This window comes from Lutra lutra, chromosome 8, assembly GCF_902655055.1.
Source record: "Lutra lutra chromosome 8, mLutLut1.2, whole genome shotgun sequence".
Lineage (NCBI taxonomy): Eukaryota > Metazoa > Chordata > Mammalia > Carnivora > Mustelidae > Lutra > Lutra lutra.
In genome coordinates, this window is record NC_062285.1 from 104,990,591 (window position 1) to 105,010,192 (window position 19,602).

The 19,602-nt window shown below is 33.8% G+C and overlaps 1 protein-coding gene and 1 long non-coding RNA gene across 3 annotated transcripts in view; one reads left to right on the forward strand and one right to left on the reverse strand.

The window, feature by feature from the left end:
* Positions 1-19,602, forward strand: part of SYT1 (synaptotagmin 1) — a 550,018-nt gene that overhangs the window by 186,120 nt on the left and 344,296 nt on the right. For both annotated transcript variants that reach the window (XM_047742887.1, XM_047742886.1), the window contains exon 2: positions 15,772-15,820. The gene's annotated coding sequence lies outside the window, so the exon portion shown is untranslated. The remainder of the gene's footprint in view (positions 1-15,771; positions 15,821-19,602) is intronic.
* Positions 1-19,602, reverse strand: part of LOC125107613 (uncharacterized) — a 357,800-nt gene that overhangs the window by 41,867 nt on the left and 296,331 nt on the right. The window lies entirely within an intron of this gene.

A 19,602-nucleotide genomic window follows, 5' to 3' on the forward strand; every position in this document is an offset into this window, starting at 1 on the left:
TTGATTTTGCTAAAGAGAAGTCTGTCTGTATTTGAGGACACAACTGGTTCAAAATGAATCTTCCTCCTCAGTATAATATGAAATACCCAAGTAGATATTTAAACAGACCCTTGAAATTTAAATGCATTTGGCATAATATTATAGCAAAGAATTACATCTTAAAGCTTGATTTGTTCATTTTATGCATCATTTATTTTAGTTTCTCACAATTTTTTTTTCTTAAAGATTTTTTATTTATTTATTTGACAGACAGAGATCACAAGTAGGCAGAGAGGCAGGCAGAGAGAGAGGAAGGGAAGCAGGCTCCCTGCTGAGCAGAGAGCCCGATGCGGGACTCCATCCCAGGACCCTGAGATCATGACCTGAGCCGAAGGCAGCGGCTTAACCCACTGAGCCACCCAGGCGCCCTCTCACAATTTTTAAGGAAACATTACTTTTAACATGTTCAGAATCATTTTCTCTTCTAACAGATTGACTACAGCAGTTTATGCTTCTGTTTGCACACTTTCAAGAAAGAAGAAAGTTAGTAACCCACTGAGAATAAGAATTAGATCTGTTCTATAAACGTATTCTAAGTACACAGAATTATTAGTGTTTCCTGATCAAGGGAACTAGTGTCCTGGTTATAGAAAAGAGGAAGTGAAGACTCCGAGAAGTAATTGCATTCTATGGATGTTTAATGTATTTATCTATTGATCACTGGAAAAATTGCCCATACTCATCCATGTAGGGGGTTTTTACCTGATAAGAAAATGCCATTCTTCAATTTTCAAAAAAGACCATATTAAATAAAACACTTGGAATCACTTGATTTGCCTGGTTTTAGTTGTTAAGAATATATTTAAAACTCTAAAAATCCACAGAGCATTAGATAGTGATGTGTTCCTTTTAAATCTTTTAACAAACCCTTTAAAATTATTTACACAGCAATCTAACCTAAATATTTGGAAAATGCTTTACTGCATCAAACCAACTTATGTCCTTACTATTCTGCTGTTTCTTGAAATAAGCAGCTTTCCCCTGCCTGAAGGCATCGTGCTCTCCACCTGCAAGGTTCTTACCTGGATCCTTACACAGCTGGTTTTCTCATTTTACTCTACTCTCTGCTCAAATCTCTTTCCAGAGCTGACTTTCTTAACCACCTTACCTAAAATAGCATCTTCTGTCTGCTTCCTTTTTAATTCTTTTAAGCCTTACCTGCCTATATTTTTCTTTATAGCCATTATTATGACCTGGAGTTGAACTGATTCTCTTTATCGATTACATGAGAATAGGGAATTTGTGTCCCATAATATTAATCTCTCTGAACAGTGCCTATTATATAACAGGTGTTCAAAAAATTAAAAAGGGGTATAAGCGGAGTGTGTGTGTGTGTGTGTGTGTGTGTGAGAGAGAGAGAGAGAAAGCTCTGCTGAATGAATATAAAAAGAAAGTTGAAAACCAAAAGATTTGGGCAAGTAACAACCACATACACTTGAAGTCAATTTATGATTAAATAATATCACACCCAAAATGACTGAAAACATGGATTCCTTTTTGCTCAGAAGTAGAAAATACACTATGCTATAGATATTTTTAACTTGGAACGATAGAAATGTGTTATTTAAAACACTGAAATATGCTTTATTAAGATAAATTCTAGGGGCGCCTGGGTGGCTCAGTGGGTTAAGGCCTCTGCCTTCGGCTCAGGACATGATCCCAGGGTCCTGGGATCGAGCCCCGCATCGGGCTCTCTGCTCAGTGGGGAGCCTGCTTCCCTTCCTCTCTCTCTGCCTGCCTCTCTGCCTACTTGTGATCTCTGTCTGTGAAATAAATAAATAAAAATCTTAAAAAAAAGATAAATTCTATTGCAACAGTTAATTTAAAAGTATGCCATCACACTAATTATTTTGAATTTGCTTTAAATAAATACACAGTTAGCCATGAATTTGCATCAACCATTGGCCAAATGTTAATGGTCAGTTGCCTGTCTGTGGATAGATATATCTTCTAAAACAATCCCAGGCATTTGAACTTGTCTGTTTCTTTCTGAAGGTATAGTATGAACTGACGAAGATTTCATTAGGATAAAGGAGCAAAAGAAGCATACTGAATATCACCAAATCTATAAGATGAGAATATTGTTTGCTTGCTTGTTCAAGAAATATTGTAGAAATATATGGTTACTTTTATCATCTCAAGTTATCTCCATAAAAGCATGTGTTAGAAAACTTCAGAAAAATAATGCAGTTTGTTGACAAGCCACTTCAAATTTCCTTTCTGTAGTTATTTGTGTTCTACTAGTCAGAACTTATCAGATATTTCCTTACTTCAATAGAAAAATACCCTTTTAAACATTATCTGCTCATAGTCTTCTGCTGAAATTTAAGTGTAAATGTGGTAATGTAATGCATGTTCCTGGCCAGCCTAATGCTTTAGAGGTTCCAGATGCAAAAACATGAAGATAAACTAGCATGGATAAAGCTAATTGCTATTCATTTTTTCCCCAGAGAGAAAATTAGATAATAAATAAATACTCATTTATTGCAGAGATTGTAAGCACCATGAGAGTAAAATCCTTGTTTATATCCTGATCTCTTCTATCTACAGCATGTTAGAAGTACATCTGTCACAGGGTAACAATTCAATATATCTTTGTTAGGTTAAAAAACAAAAAATGAGTCTGTTTCAATGACCTTCCTCCCCCCCAAAAGAAGTATAAACCACTCCTTGCCCTTTAGGTAGAACTGATAAGTGGTTAGTAATACAGTCTTATTTTTGTTCTGAAATGTGCCTGTTTTTCTGAACATGGTATAACAAAGCAATGAAATATATCAGCATGATAATTGTGTAATTGAATGAAGATTTTATAGTTTTCCTTAAGGAAAAACTACATTCTACCACTGACCTCTCAAGAGCAACAGAGTAGTTAGAATGGGAATAAGAAATAGAAAATATATATAAGGGTCCTTTCCTTTCAGCATGGAATAATAACGGTTACAGATTTTTCTAAAGGTATTACTTCAAAGGAGTCTTTTATGTTGACAATAGTCACAAATATTGCTTCTTTCTATATTCAGTGGTTGGAACATGACCCTCTTATTCAGGAAGCCGTACAAGAGATATTTGGGTTGTGAAATCCTACATGGTAGTAGGATACTTTCTCATCCCTAGGTAATTTTTACTAATGCAGATATCAATTATGCTTTCAAACTTTCCAATATTTCGCCCTTGTGTGTTATGGGTAGTGTAGATTGTTTTTGTTTTATAGCCTTTGTTAATGCATTTGTAGATTGCACTGAAAGAATCTGAGGAAATTACTCCATACATCAGCATTAACAGTGCAATATTTTAAATCTACATACTTTGCTAGTACACTGCACCGTACAAGCCAGTAAAGAAAAAAGAATAGGTGACTAACATTGGATCTGGAAGATTGTAGGGCTAGAGCAAATATATTTTTTAATGTTTCTCAAAACTGAACAACAGAAAAGGTTAAAAAAAAAAATGGAAGATGAAATCAAACACAAACTCTCCCTTCTTCCAACCATCCAGATTCAGAAACATTCGCAACTCCTGACTTGATTATTTTAGCATGATTTCTAAAATCAGTAAAACTAAAATATTTTTTATGCATGTAATGCTATTCTAAAGCTAACAAACCTTGAATGAAGTTTTCTTTATATAGGTGTGTTAAGTGTGAACACAGGAGGTTACATGATACTTGTAAGTTAGTTAACTGATTATAACTATAACAAAGTTTCCTTTAAGAAGTTGTATGGTAACGTTTTGCAAGTAAAGATAATTTTATAGCCAAGATAAGGCTCTTCTTTCTTACTCAACCATGTATACAGCAGTCACTTTAACTGATTGCTACACTATTTCTAACCATGGCACAGGACAAATTCTAATACACTTGAGTGCCATGGTGTTTAATTTTTACCTCAGACTCGCTTCACTGTCTATGCTTCCTTTTCTTTTTCCCTCTTGGGTATGGACTGTCAGTACCATATAGAACAAACTATAGGAAATTCTATGACTTTTAATCAGGCAATGTCTTTTTCTTCAATATATCATAAATTTCAGTGTTAAGAACACTTTCATGAAAAAATCAAACTTGTTATACTTTACATACTTCATAACATACTTTCTAAAATTTGCCTTACACTATCTTGCTGCATTTTATTCAAATATTTTTGTGATACAAATTAAAATACGATTAATCAAAAGAATATGACCAAATTGCTTTGTTATATTTATCTTCTGAGAAACTCAACTGATCTCTTGAGAAACCTGCATTTGCTCCTTGTCACCTTCGGCAATCTCATTCTAAGGTTTTCTGTAATATGGTTCAGTCTACTTTTCCAGCCTTATTTCCCTCTCCTTCCGAGCTTGGCTTCTCTCCTGCCATATAAACTTATTACCAAGAACCCAAACATGCCCAGTGTTTTTTTCCCTCCCATAAATTTCCCTCCATAACTTGTATCTCCAACAGAGACACTTAATATTAAAACTCATGCAAAGAATGGTCATCCTACAAATACCATATGTTATTAGGGCTTTTGCTACTCTGTGGGCTTTAGTTTCTATACATGGAGAACTCATCATAGTCTTCTTTGTTTAAGAGTTATGAGTGGATTCAATATCCCTTCTCTTCCCTAATTCTGGATTTGAAATTATCGAGAGCAGAAATTCCTTCAGATTTCTCTTTTTTGTATGTGGGACAATGTTTGGCAAGTACTTTTCCCAAAGTATCCATCAGGAAAACATACTGAATATATATTAGGAAGGATTTGCATCAATTGCTTTGGTGAGGCCTTCACAGAATAAAAGAAACAAGGGTAGCTGTTTAAATAGCTTGATGTTTAAGTGAAGTGATGTGATATTGTCAGCTGGACCTGGTCTTTGAAGTACAAGTACCTACATTTTTCTTTAAATAATGACCAGATTCAGAGGATGCAGGTTGAGTTTCCTCACCTATATACTATCTCCAGTAGTGCTGCCTTGGTTCTTATCTCTAATACCTATCAAATATACATATTCATTCTGAAAGTCTACATGGTGTGTGCATGTATGTGTATATATCTCTATGTACATGTACACACACACACACACACACACCAGAAAGAATAAAACATGCATAGTTAAGTCTAGAATAAATACCTAAAATCTAAGGATTTATTTATCTAAAATCTACTAAAATCAATTTCTTCAATTAAATTAATATTAGTTGAAATAATCAAGAGCATCATTTATGAGAAATTAACTATTAATGCCACAATTATTTTATTCCTCCCATATTAGAAGTATATTTTAAGGAATCAATATGAACAGTTTCTTTAGCTAAAATAGTATGTAATTTTTTATTATATACCTCTTGCAAATACTTCTGATCAATATTAAATAATGTAAAATTTGCTATTGTTGTAGATTATACCTGATGTTAATTTATTTTCATGGCATTTGCCTCTTTTTAATAAAGGAGCATTAAAACCATGATATAGAAACAAACTATTAGGATCATGAGTAATCTGTTATAACTTAACATAAAATTCAGTAGAATTTTTTGTTTTTGTTTTTGGCTGGAGTATTCCTAATTCCCCAAGTCAATCAGCTCTTACTACCTGTTAAGATAGTAATCCTTGTTAGTCCCCTATCATGTAACTTCCATACTAAATACATCACACAATTAGCTCTGCCTTTTTTTCCCATTGACCTTAAAAGAAAAGTAAATGGGTACCTAAAAGGGACAGAGGCTAAAGTTTGAGGGATAACGGGTATATACCTGGGAGAGAGAAAAGGTAATGGTATAGAAGAATATATATATAATATTCTGCAGTCAGGCATTTCTGACATGGGAAATGTCTAGAGTATATGCCCTACATGGCAAAATATCTCCTTATCCCTTTTCCTTTCTGGTGAGGATCACAAAATTAATTTAATTATGTAAGCTTCATGTAAGTCTTTATGAAAATTGATCTAAATAAATAAATGCCATAGGAGATAATTAAAAACATTTTCATGTCTTATATAATAGCTAAACACTCTGCAACATCAAGTAACTTTTTAACTTGCATAGAAAAACCAAGCGCAGAGCTGGCATTAAGTCTGTCTACAAGTAACTGTAGTTCCATGATGCAACTACACCATCACAAATTGGCAAAGTACATTTTTAGTGAGAGGATGCTGTGTAGAGAAAGGGGACTGATTTGGGTTCTTCAAGAGTTTAGTTCAACAGTCATTTATGCAGAATCCCATATATGCCAGGAAATGTATTAAGCACTATGAACTAGAGATTGGAGAACTTCCATTGACATGGAGTTGACAACAAAACAAACTTGAACATTACAGAGTTTGAATTGGATAGAGTTATGATTTAGGATTTTAAAGACAGGGACCTTTCTTCTACTTCTTTTTATTCCACACAACTCTTAGAATAGTACTACAGAAACTCAATATTTGTTGAGATTTGCCTGATTATAGAGATGAAACTGTGGCTTTACTTGGGTCCACCTTCAGTGTATTGACAGTAAGACTGGGATTGGCATTCAACTAGGAAAAGGTCTATGTTTCCCATCAACCTCTACCAACCAAGTTTACTATTCTTAATATAACTAGCATTCAAATGATTTCACTATATTGATATTTTAGTTCATGATTGTTAGTAAAGTTAGAAATCCACATGTGATAGATGATATCACATAGAATACATTAAAGTCTGTTAAGATGAATTATTATATGACTACTTCTTGATTCTCCCTATATCAAGAATATGAAAATGGTTATAATAAAATCAATTTCTTTTCAAAAATGACACTACCTTAAACTATAATATTCTTTTTGTCAGAAAATTAGTTGCTATTCACAATGAACAAATGAAGGATTAAAGACTAAGAGCTGAGAAAACAACTCACCCATGTTTTGCTTCACCTGTTCTGCCTTTATTTTATTCATTATAGCATTTCATGGATGACATGAGAATCTTTTTCAAACCCAGGTTAAATAGTATCAATTTTTAAATGAAATTTTATTGAACTGTCACCTAAATATCTAGTCCAAATTGCTTTCTCTAATGAAAAATGTACTAGAACTTAACTATACATTCCCCCTGTAATTTGATGGCTAGTCTCCATTTTTTTCTCACATATATTTAGAGTTTTTTTAAACATCTTTTGAATTCTTGGAATAAATTGTGATTTTATAAGATTGTATTTTTGCTCATTTTAAGAAATTATATTTTTATCAGAATTAGATGGTTGGTTCTTGCTTATGGAAACTTCTTTCTTAGAATCCATCCCCTTTGATCTTTTCTATTTATCAATTTGGTTTTACCCATTGATGGGGGAATCTAATATTCAGAGTCTAATATTCTGAAACAATCTTCATATTCTCTTTCAGAATTGAAATCCCACTCTATTCTTTGAATTTCTTACCATGTACAGCTCTACATCTAAGAACTAACTTCTAAATTGTTTGACTCAGTTTATTGTTGTTGTTTTAATTTCTAGAGCTTTTGAAATTCAAGTGCTGTTCATTTAAAGAGTTAAAAGTACAACTATTTGCTTTATCTTGACTTTTGGATTTTTAAGTCATCACATAGCATCTTTTAGCCATCCCCATGGTATTTAGCTCTTAACTTAGACATTCAGTCAAATTTTGTTGGCTCTAATTAAGCGAAGATGTATCTCTAGGCTTCCATGACCTCAGAGTTTTATTTCCTGCCTAATATAATTTTATGTGAATTACATAGATGTTTAGAGTTAAAAATTATAAGACAAAGGTTTTCTACCTCTTACAAACATATCCTGGAGGTAATCTTATAATATTAAATCCTCATATGTAGATGAAACTGTTAGGTTGATTTGGGATTCTTTTGTTTAATGTAGGAAGAATGATATTTAGGCAAAAGTTCCAGAAGTACTGATTAATTTTAAAAAGGTTACATGTTGAACATTTTTTGAAAAAGCTTCTATTTTTAAGGCTTCCTGTTCCTCTAAGATTAGATATATTCAATTACTTTTTTTGGTAAAGATTTTTTTAAAGATTTGTTTATTGGAGAGAGAAAGCATGAGTGGAGGGGTGGCTAGAGGGAGAAGCAGTATCCCCAGTGAGCTGGAAGCCCCACCCCGCAAGCATGAATGGGGGGAGGGGCAGAGGGAAAGGGAGAAGTAGACTGCCAGCTGAGCAGGGAGCCCAAAGTGGGGCTCAGTCCCAGGACTTTAGAGTCATGACCTGAACCCAAGGCAGATGTTTTACTGAGCCACCTAGGAGCCCCTCAATTACTCTTTTTGAAACTGAAGACACCTCAATAAAGTGACTAATCTAATCACTTCCTTATGCTAAGTATTGTGTTATCCCATTTTACAGATGAAGCCATTTAGATTACTTATTTGAATTGCTTCAAGGGATACACATTTTTTAAAAAAGATTTTATTTATTTATTTGACAGACAGAGATCACAAGTAGGCAGAGAGGCAGGCAGAGAAAAAGAGAGAGGAGGAAGCAGGCTCCCTGCAGAGCAGAGAGCCCCATGTGGGGCTCGATCCCAGGATCCTGGGATCATGACCTGAGCTGAAGGCAGAGGCTTTAACCCACTGAGCCACCCAGGCGCCGCAAGGGGGGCTACACATTTAAAAAGTGTTAATGAAATAGCTAGAAAATAGATTTTCTACCTTGTCAAATCTATTCCAACACTACAGAGACTTTGTTGCTAGGGGAAAACAGGATTTCAGTATACACAGGACTGAATCTAGCTAGACCCTGGTTCCACCACTTACTAATTCCAAAAAAGTTTTAACAACTTCTTCACCACATCCTTGTACTGAATGTGATAAACATATGCAGTCTGCTAAAGGCAGTTTATTAAAGAGTCATTCTAATTATTTTTTTAAATCATGCTGCATCTCCAGCAATAGGCATATAACCACCCACAAAGACTCTCTGAAGAGGGCAGTTTTCATGTGAATGTCAAGGTCCAGGATATCTATGAACCAATGTGTATTGTTTTTATTTGTACACCGTACATTTACTAACTAGAAAGAGATAAAGATGATTCTTCAGAATAAGGTTTAACTAAGAAACTGCTTATTTTCTTTTTTATCTGTATGATTTTTCCCTACATGGATGTTAAATAGAGAAGACCCAGGACTACTCCTTAGTTGTGGTTTTGTCATACTTGGCTTTGAACTTCCAGCTTGGTACCTTCCCATAGTGCTGAACTAAACTCAGAACACAGCACAGCACTAAAGCTGAGGCACTCAGCATAGAACTATAAAAATGTCCACCCTATCCCAAGATCCCACTTATTTGTCCCATGGCATTTTGCTGGGTTTGAATTTGCACCAAACCAAGGTTTAAATAAATTAAATGTTCTCCTTTATCCTTAAGTGTGTACATAGAATTGCTGCTACCCTTTCCCCACCCAACCTTTGAAACTGGGAAATGTGAGTCAACTTAGTTTCATTTCTTGTAACTTCACCAACACCTTCTGTCACATTAGGAATTATGCAGTTTTTATAGTTACCTTGGAGCCCTTTATAAATATATTTGGTGGGCTTCTGTTTTTTGTAAAACCAGCAATTATGTATCTACTTTATCTAAATATTCACAGTCTCCAGTTGTTGGAGGACTAGAGTTTGTACAGAAATCAAAAATCTGAAAATAGTCTGGTTCTTTTATGTTCTCTCTCTTTCTCTCGGACCTTCCTCCTCTTTTCTACCCCATCCTTCCTACAGAGACATTGGTTCTGCCATCATTGACACACCAGCTTTGTTACAGGGGTATTGCAATCAGTAGTCTTACTTCCAAACAGAATTATAAGAAATATTCTGCTCTGGTCTGACAAAGCTGAGAACGTGGTCCCTGCTCACCTCATCTGTGGATCATACTCAAATGATAAGCTCATTTCAGGTTGTAGCTTCCCATGCCCTTAAGGCTATTCAACTAGACCTTTCTGTTTGAAGAATGGTATACCTTTTATCTCCATGATTGGTCTTTAGTACTTCTTCCCAAAATGCCTAGGGAAATAGCCTGATGAGAAGAGAACAAGGTAGGTACTTCATGGAAGTCTCAGGATCATCCACCATGTATGATGTCCGAGTCATTTTTGGTAGCTGCCTATCAGCATTCCAGTCCATTTTCTGACCGCAGTGCATCATGCCCCTCTCCTTCCACTGACCAGTGTTCATTGAGCACCCAACTCATTTTAGGGAATGCCTTATTTTAGGGAAACACAATGCAAAGCCCTGGCCACCTCCGGTTGTCAATTCAAAATCAGTATAGATGGAACTGAGGAAAATAATGAGATCACATCAAAGTGAAAGCTAAATTATGTCTTATAGAATATAAATGCTCAACAAGTTTGTAGAAAATAAAATGCATGAGAAAGCCAGTGTTAATTATCAAAGGCTTCATGGAGGTGTAAGCAATTATGCCTGGTGGATCTTGAATTAAATAGGTCTTCATGGAATTAACTATAGATCCTAAGAGTTACTTCAGCTTTCTTTTCTCTAAGATAGGCAGTCCCAATTCTGTGACCTTGTGGTAAAAGAGCATTTATATAAACTCCTGCCATTTATGGCTTCTTTTGAATGCTCTCCACTTCTGTTTTACTGTTTTACTTGACTCTCAAGGTGGAAGAAGGGAGTGTGTACAATCACTTTGATAATAACAAAAAGAACAGATAAAGTTCTCTACATCTGCATGCCTGTATCAATAGTACACATAAATGTCACTTCTAACATCAAAACCATAAATCACTTGCATTCTCTCTTCTATATTAAAGTCTCTTTCAGTGGAATTTATTTTCCATTACTTGAATCAATGCATTGCTCTTTCATTCATCTTCTCTATTTCTCTCCATTTCTCTTCATTTAAAACTCATATAAGGCTATTCTCTTCTACAAAAATGTTCACAGTTGCCCATTTTAATAAACAGAACCATATACAGAAATATTTAGATCTGGAAGGCACCTTGGAGAATTACCTTTTTCCATTGTCTCATTTCACAGCTGATAAAATTAGATTAAGTGAAATGTCTAAAGTCACACATTAGATAGAGGCAGAAGCAGACTAGGATTATAGGACACTAAATTTTACTTTTGTCAATATATAATTATTCATTCAGCAAACATTTATTCATGTGGCAAGCACTATTCTAGGGGTTGGAAGCCAATATTCTGCTCCTGTACACTCCTGATTCTGTAAGATTCATTCTTCCTTAGGTGTGCGGTGAGTTTCTGCTCTACCTTTTATTTTAATAGTTTTATTTCTTCATGCTTTGATAGTGTCCTTATCTTTACTCATTCCCAATTAACTTCCCCAAGCTTCTCATTTAATTAATTCCCATCCTCGTTTTCAAGATACAAACTGGCTCTCCTGACTTAGCGCCATTCTGCCTCATTATCAGCCCCCCATTCTCAAATAATTATTTTGAATATAATGAAAATGTTAAACATGGTTGAACCCAGTATGTCATTATTGTAACTGACTGCGAACAAATGTTTTCATATGTTTCGACTTGTGTAATAAAGTGTCACAACAGAAAATGAGTAGACCCTTCATCCCTGTCCCCCTTTTCCAATCTCTGTTGGTAAACATTTGTTTCTATCATAATGAGTACAGGCTTGTCAAATTAAGCCTCCTAAATGGATTTCAATGGTTCAACACAAAAAAGAAAATATAGAAATACTCCTTTGTCCTCAGTGTGGGGCAAAACATTTTGTCCTTCTACTTTTCTTTCAAGAAAAGTTCATATTCTGTATTATTGACTTCCTACCATTCCTACCAGCAGCACCATAGGTACTAATAGTGACTGCCTTTATTTGCAGAACACTCATTTGTTTACTTTATTAATTGATGCATTAATTTTCTTTTATTGCCTAATACGGTTTTCCAGATAAATGTCACTCTTTTATAGTTACATGCAAAATGAGACAATCTTGTGCTTAATCAACAAAATAACATAGCCACAGTTCAGTGAAATATTTTGTAAAGATACTGAAAAGTGGCACTTTATTTCTATTTTCTAAAGGTAGTTTTATAATCTTTTTGATAATGATCGTTTTTCTCTTTCATTAAAACTCTCAAAAAAGTTCCAAGGATAGTATAAGAAGTTCTTATATGTCCTTTACCTAGGTTAACCAACTGCTAAGATTTTGCTCTGTATCATTTTCTCTGTCTATATTATTGTGTATATTCTATATATTGTATCTATACTATAATATTATATATGTGTGTATATATACACAGTTCATATATTTTTCCTAACTAGTTAGGATTAGTTGGAGACCTGGTATGACTTATCCCAGTATTTTAGTGTATATTTCAGTATAATTCCTAAGAACAGGACATTTTTTTTTACACAGAACAGTTATCAAACGCATCATCTAATTCATAGGCCCTTGTCAAATTTCATCTGTTATAACATTAATGTTCTTTTTTTTTAAAGATTTTATTTATTTATTTGACAGAGAGAGAGATCACAAGTAGGCAGAGAGGCAGGCAGAGAGGGAGGGGGAAGCAGTCTCCCCGCTGAGCAGAGAGCTGGATGTGGGGTTTGATTCCAGGACCCTGAGACCATGACTTGAGCCAAAGGCAGAGGCTTTACCCACTGAGCCAACCAGGTGCCCCAACATTAATGTTCTTAATAGCTAATCATTTTTGTCCTATTGGACCAGGATCTGATCTAGAATCACGTGACATATTTAAGTGTCATGCAATGTTTTATTTTAGTGTTTAAAATCTTAAACTCAGTCACTAATGACCTGGATCATGTTTCTTTTTAAAATAATCTCTGCTTCCTGGCTGCTGTTCCAAGAATAAGAATTTAAGCCAAAAGATGTCTAACAAAATCCCTTAGGATTAGTGATATCTGTGTTGAGGAAATGACACATCAACTTTGTAACTATTTTCTTTTTTTTTTTTTTAAGATTTTTTTTTTTATTTATTTGACAGAGAGAGATCACAAGTAGACAGAGAGGCAGGCAGAGAGAGAGGGAGGGAAGCAGGCTTCCTGCTGAGCAGATAGCCCGATGCGGGACTCGATCCCAGGACCCTGAGATCATGACCTGAGCCTAAGGCAGCGGCTTAACCCACTGAGCCAACCCAGGCGCCCCTGTAACTATTTTCTAACCACAAGTTTTTGTATTTCAGTAGGAAGAAGTCCAAGGAAAAGAACTCCGAGTTTATCCATAATTTGCAGTTTAGAGATTTTGATGCCATTCCAGTTGACCTGGGGCAAAGGCATAACGTTTACAAATGGCCATTTTGCAAGGATTCACAGCACATACTTTAAATCTAACCCTAAATAAATATTTAGGTTAGTGATAGCTTAGTAAAAGCTCCATTCAAACCAATATTTTCATCAAAATGAAATATTTGAGATATTTTAAACAAAGTTTGGATATAAACATCAGCTATTTGTCATTCCTCAAACTGAATCCTTTTGAAAAAAAATATAACGGTGCATTTTTAAATATTGAACATAAAAATGAATAGAAATAGTGCCCTCCTCCCACAAAACAAGGATTTGTAGTATTTATGCCTAAAGCATACAGTGTTTTGCTTAATTCTGTAAATAGAATTATGATTAGGGCCTCAAGGTACAGTGGTCTAATTTCTAGCTGTCGTCAAGCAAAAGTAATCCCTAGGTCTCAGTTATTTTCTTTTTTCTCCATGTCAGGCCTGCTTCTAAAACTGGATTAAAAAACATGAAAGTGTCATCAGATTTATTGACTATGAATGCTCATACTGTTTTGTGAAGAATACATAAACCTACCTAAAAAGATTCATCTTTTTTTTGAAGTATCATATAAACACATCAAAGTACCAAGTCTCAATACCAGGAAACTGTCTGAATCAGACCTACTGATACCAATTACGTTACTGAAAAGCCAGATAGTTTGCAGAAAGTGCAAAACCATCCTGTGCTATTTTCACTTTTTTCTTCTAAAATAGAGATGTTTATACATGCAAGAGACAGAAATTAACTACCAGAAAAATACGATGCACATCCACATTCAGTGCAGAGATTAAAAGTAAAATAGTTGTTTGTCCCCTACCGTAGACCAGGCTTGCCCATCCATCCTTGTGATAGATGTGCGTGCAAGTCCAAAATGAAATGAAATCCCTGCAGATGGCTCATAAGTCACAAAAACTGTTTAATCCTTCCCCAAGGGGAAGCCAACCCCTTGGTAAGTCTTAGTGTACAATACATACAATGTCAAATATTCTTAGTTTTGTGGTAGAAAATCTTCATTTATTGCAGCAGGTGCCCTCGCCCCCAATAGCTCTATGTCACTCTGGTTCCTTAGCATGTGCACTCATTGAATTTGGTTGTAGTTTTTGTTTTAGTAAGAAAAGTGTCAGTAGATGGAAACTATATATAAAAATCTTATTCTAAAATTGATTGTGGCTCAAAGTCGTATTTTAAGAGTCAGTCGGGCAGATCTAAATGCATTTTTACAATGCTCTTTCTAATGGCTTATACTAGAAAACGGTTGAGTTTCAAGCAGAAATAAAATGAAAGCAGACCTTGGAGGCTTAAGCATTGAACAGATGCAGTAAATGAAGCTTTGGAAATATAGCTGTCACTTCAGATCTTTTATGCTGAGTACCCATATGTGCCAATTTCCAGAGCTGCTAGCATTGTATCTGTGTAGTTCTGCTGAAACTGGACTCTGTAAGAACTCTTAAAAACAGAATAACATGCCTATTATGAACCTACTTCTAATTATTTCATTCTTTCTTGGTTTTCATTGTACCTAAATTTTTTGAAGACTAAAACGGATGAGAACTTACATAAAAAGGTACTTGTCTCTAGCACTATGAAATTTTTTCATTTGTGAGCTGTTAACTTGTCAAAAAAAATCAGAAATTCTTGACATCTTTATTACATTACAGCAATTCCTGCTATTGACTCGGGAAGGATTTTTTTTTTCTTACTCCCTAAACTAAAAGTTGTACCTTTTTTTTTAACGCAGTGATATGAGATTATTTTTCTCTTTATCCCTGATGAGGGATACACACACACACACACACACACATACTTGACCCCTTGAACACCATGGGTTTGAACTGTATGGGTCCATTTTAATCTGTGAATTTTTAAAATATATATATATACACTACTGTATTGTACTGTCAATGTATTTTCTTAACATTTCTTTTCTCTAGCTTACTTTATTCTAAGAATGCAGTATATAATATACAAAATCGACTGTTGATGTTATCGGGAAGGCTTCTGGTCAACAGTAGGCTGTTAGTCAAGTTTGGTGGGAGTTGGAGGGCATACAAGGATTTCTGATTGTAAGGGGGGGGTGTCAGTGCCCTTCATCCCCACATTGTTCAAGGGTGAACTGTAATCATATCAATACTAAACATAGCACCATGCGCTTAATTGGGTAATAATTATATAATTTTTATATGATTCTTTTTAATAATGTAATATTCTCTAAAATGTCTACCTAGATTAGTATTATTTCATTTTTTAAGTTGAAAAACTATACCAGAAGCATAATTAACTTATCACAAAAATGAGTGTATAAACTACTCACAGAATCTTAATCTCTAACACTTGAAACCAACTTTAAAATCGTATGTACTTATCATATACTATATATACTAAATATACATAACATTATATTGTATTGTGTATATATATACATATATATACATAAAGATTTCTAAGTAGAAATACTACATAATAAAATTAATCAGTTATAATTATGACAATCTGAAATGACACTGAACTATGTAGTCAACTAACGAGTGCATATGTTATTTTCCTTTTAGAGAAAAAGAATCTGAAAGGACAAAATACCCCAGAATTCCTAACAGAACAGTAAGTACTTTCATCATACAAGACTATTACATTCTCTACATCTATACCTATAACATTCTATAAAATCAGAGGATCTTTCGAATTTCTTTTACAGAAACTTTCATCTTTCTATTTTCTAAGATAAGAGATTAATATAGTAAGCAAATGGAGTCTTCTAAAACTAAATCCCAATTTAATGGAGTAAACTGAAAATAATTTATCCTATAATCCTCTTAAATAAGAGGGCAAGGTAATTCTTGTGATACATCCATGTGACAGAAATGTTTATGCTGATTCCACCATATCTTCTGACTAGCATCATATCATTTTAAATTCTAAAGAAGAAAAAATTAAGTAAAATTTCATCAAAGTGTCTCCCATCCTATGTGTGTGCTAGAAAATTTATTCATTTTGAATAAAATCTGAAACAGAATCAAGATGCTTGTTTTGTTTATAGTCATTAAATTAGAATTACCAAGAAAAATGGCAACCATCTGTAGGCTTTAAATCTGTACTATAATCTCATTAGTACATTTCTTTCTAATCTCCTCACAACTTAACTACAGCATGTTTTTCTTTACATAGCTATTAATTGATGGTAATAATTTCTTTCCTAAATATGTTTCTGTGAAACAAAGTTAATATTTTTGATAACATTTCTTATGTTAGAATTGGTAACATTGTGATTTCCTAGGTACAAACAATTATAAATTTTAAATACATGAATATAAAAAATAATAAAGGGGGAAAAGTCCATATTGATGAACCATGTTATATCACTTTAATGCCATAATTGTCTTGAAATGAGTTTGCAAATTCACTTCCAGTTTGAATTTTTAAATGATCATTGATCATTTAAATGAGTCATAGATATTTGTTTACATTCTTCATACAAAAACCAGGTAATATTTACCATACCCCCTCACAATTTTTTAGTCATCTTATAATTTCACTGTGAAGAGCCAATAATGGCTGTTTTTCTGATCTATCCTTAAGTGATTTTGTTCATTATTCAGGTGTGACTTATATAACTTGCTTGATTTGAATTGTACTTTTCATAATTATATTGAAATAGGATTTAGTATGGCATCCTTTGGAGAGAATCGATTCAAGTAATGAGGTCTTTGCTCATTTGGAATAATCCTAGGGAAAACAACATATATATTTCCAAGGAAGAAATCATGCATTTTCTTGGTGTGTTTTGTGCTTTGTGGTAGTTCTTCTTTTTAGCCTTTGTATTTCATTTAACAAGGACGTGCTAAATGACTCACAAATTACTGTAAGGAAAAATGACTAACTCTAGCCCAAATTTAAAGGGCACAGTTTATGCCTTAATGATTTCATAAAATATTTACAAAGAGAAATACTCTAAATTACAATAATATTGTCAAAACATTATAAGTATCTTAATATAGGTCTCATCTTCCAAGGAGTTCATGACTTAAGTGTGTCAGTACATAACGTAAAGTATGATATAAAGTGAAGACATTGGATAATGTAGTGACTATTTTTCTTGACTTTATAGAATAAGTGCCTGTGTTGCAAGCTCATGAATAATAAGTTTGTACAATTTGTATTTAAATCAAGCCTTATTAATTGAAATTTTTTAGCATAGGAAAACCATACAAACCTATAATTTTGCCTCAACGCCCATAGCTGAAGAACAATTTGGTGATTGATTAGAATTTTACAAATTATCTTTAGAGTTACATTGCACTTATATTTCACAAAAGTTTTTGTGCTTAAGAAAGATAAGAAAAATAAGGAAAAGACCACTGAAAATTTTAAAATACTAATTTTCCTCTGGATGACTGAAAACTCAGTGGTACTTTCAAGTACTCTAAGGGTCAGTTCTCTATAGACTGAATTAGTACACTGGATAATAATAATAACCAAGAGGACGCATTAAAAAAACATTCAGACGCTCAGGCATGCTTCTCAGAAACTATTCACATTATCTTAGATCTGCTAAACCACTCTAAATACTACTGGGAGTTGATGTTCTCACTCAAAGCATGATTATTATTAACAATCTCTCTTTCCTGATATACCAAATAGAACAAGAAGTTTTCAGAAGTGTCCTAAGAGAAAATAGATTTTAACTAGGAAAGTATTCTGTGATTCACTAGTAAATAAATATTATTTGCAAATGCCCCTCACGACTTTCTATTAGTCAAACTCTTCTCCCTTTGAAGTAACAAGTTCTTATAATCAAAAAGTAGCATTGGTGGTATAGTGGTCAACATAGCTGCCTTCCAAAAAGTAGAGGTGTGTGTGTGTGTGTGTGTGTGTGTGTGTGTGTGTGTGTAATAGTAGCATGGAGTTAAGAAAAAAATGTATCTATCTGGTGTACTATGTTCATTTTACAGACATTACTTCCTCTAATATCCTCATTTATAAAGAGCCAGATAAGTCAACTCATTGATCCAAGCTCTCTTATCTAGTGAGAGAATCAAGAGAAATTCTGAATTAATTAACTATCCACTATCCTTTTTTGCCTGCCATATTAACTATGAAAGTACTTCCATAAAAATTGAGGGTCTCTGATTGGTTCAAGAAACTTGCTCTCAAAGCTTAATTTTTTTTTCAACTAAAACACTAACCCAATTTTGTACTATCTGCCTATAACTGTATCTTGATACAACTCATTAAAATTATGTTTATGTAGAAAGAATTATATACACAGAGAGAATCTAAGTTTGAGTCTTGGCTTCACCCAACTTCCCCTCTCATAGTGAGGAGTCCTGGAGCATATGGGGAGATCACACAGCTAAAAACTACCACATCATCTTCATCATCAATAACAATAATACATACATATAATCTGTCATCAGCAATAGTTAAGCAATTAACTCCTTGATGCTCTGTTTTCTTATCTGGGTAATTGGGGTGGGGGGATGCCAAGTCTACTTTCCAAGACTTTCTGAGATCAAATTAGATACATGAGTGTGTAGTGATGTTTAATTATAAATTTTGGTTATTATATGATTATGGAAAACCTTTTATTGCTGTAAAAAGAACTTCCTTTTCTATGAAAATTTGCCTTTTTTGTTCTGGGAATCCAATAAATTATTTTACAAGTGTATTGATGATGAAACTAAAATTGTTGATTGCTGTCTGTTCTAGATAATGGTCCTCCAGAAAAATCATGGTCCTCCAGAAAAAAAGTTCCCTCTCCTTGAATCTATCTATAATGTACCCTTCATCCTGATTAGTCTTTTCATCCATAGGCCTAAGATGAGTTCTTATATAAAATAAGGAGAGTTAGGAAAGTAAAGGGTACATTTTTTGGGTTCTTTGTCTATGTCAGATGCTCTACTAATCATATAATGACATTTCATTTAGTTATGAAAAGAACACTTCTGATGTTATCACAGCGTTGTAGATAAATGAAAATGAGAACTGAAATTTTTATAAAGTTAGTTTAATTAGTAGGCAACAGAATTACCATTTGAACTCAGGTCTGATTACCCCTTTCCAGGTTATCACTCTTAACTAAACACATCACAATTGGTGGAGGCAAGGCATAGTGCATTTTCCTATATGAATGATGGCATGGTGAGAAGAGATAAAACTAAAGAATAGATCTTTTAAAAATGTGATTGGTCTATGTAAAATATTTGATGCACATATAATATCACTTTATCACTTATCAATAAACATTAAATTGAATCGTGCAAAGTTGTTCTTCGGATGCTAAAATTAAACAAGGTAGGAGAATTTAATTATTTAAGACAACTATCCTTAGATAGAAAAAGTAAAAGCAAAGTTGAAATGGATAATAGCCATAAGTATAAAAGCTC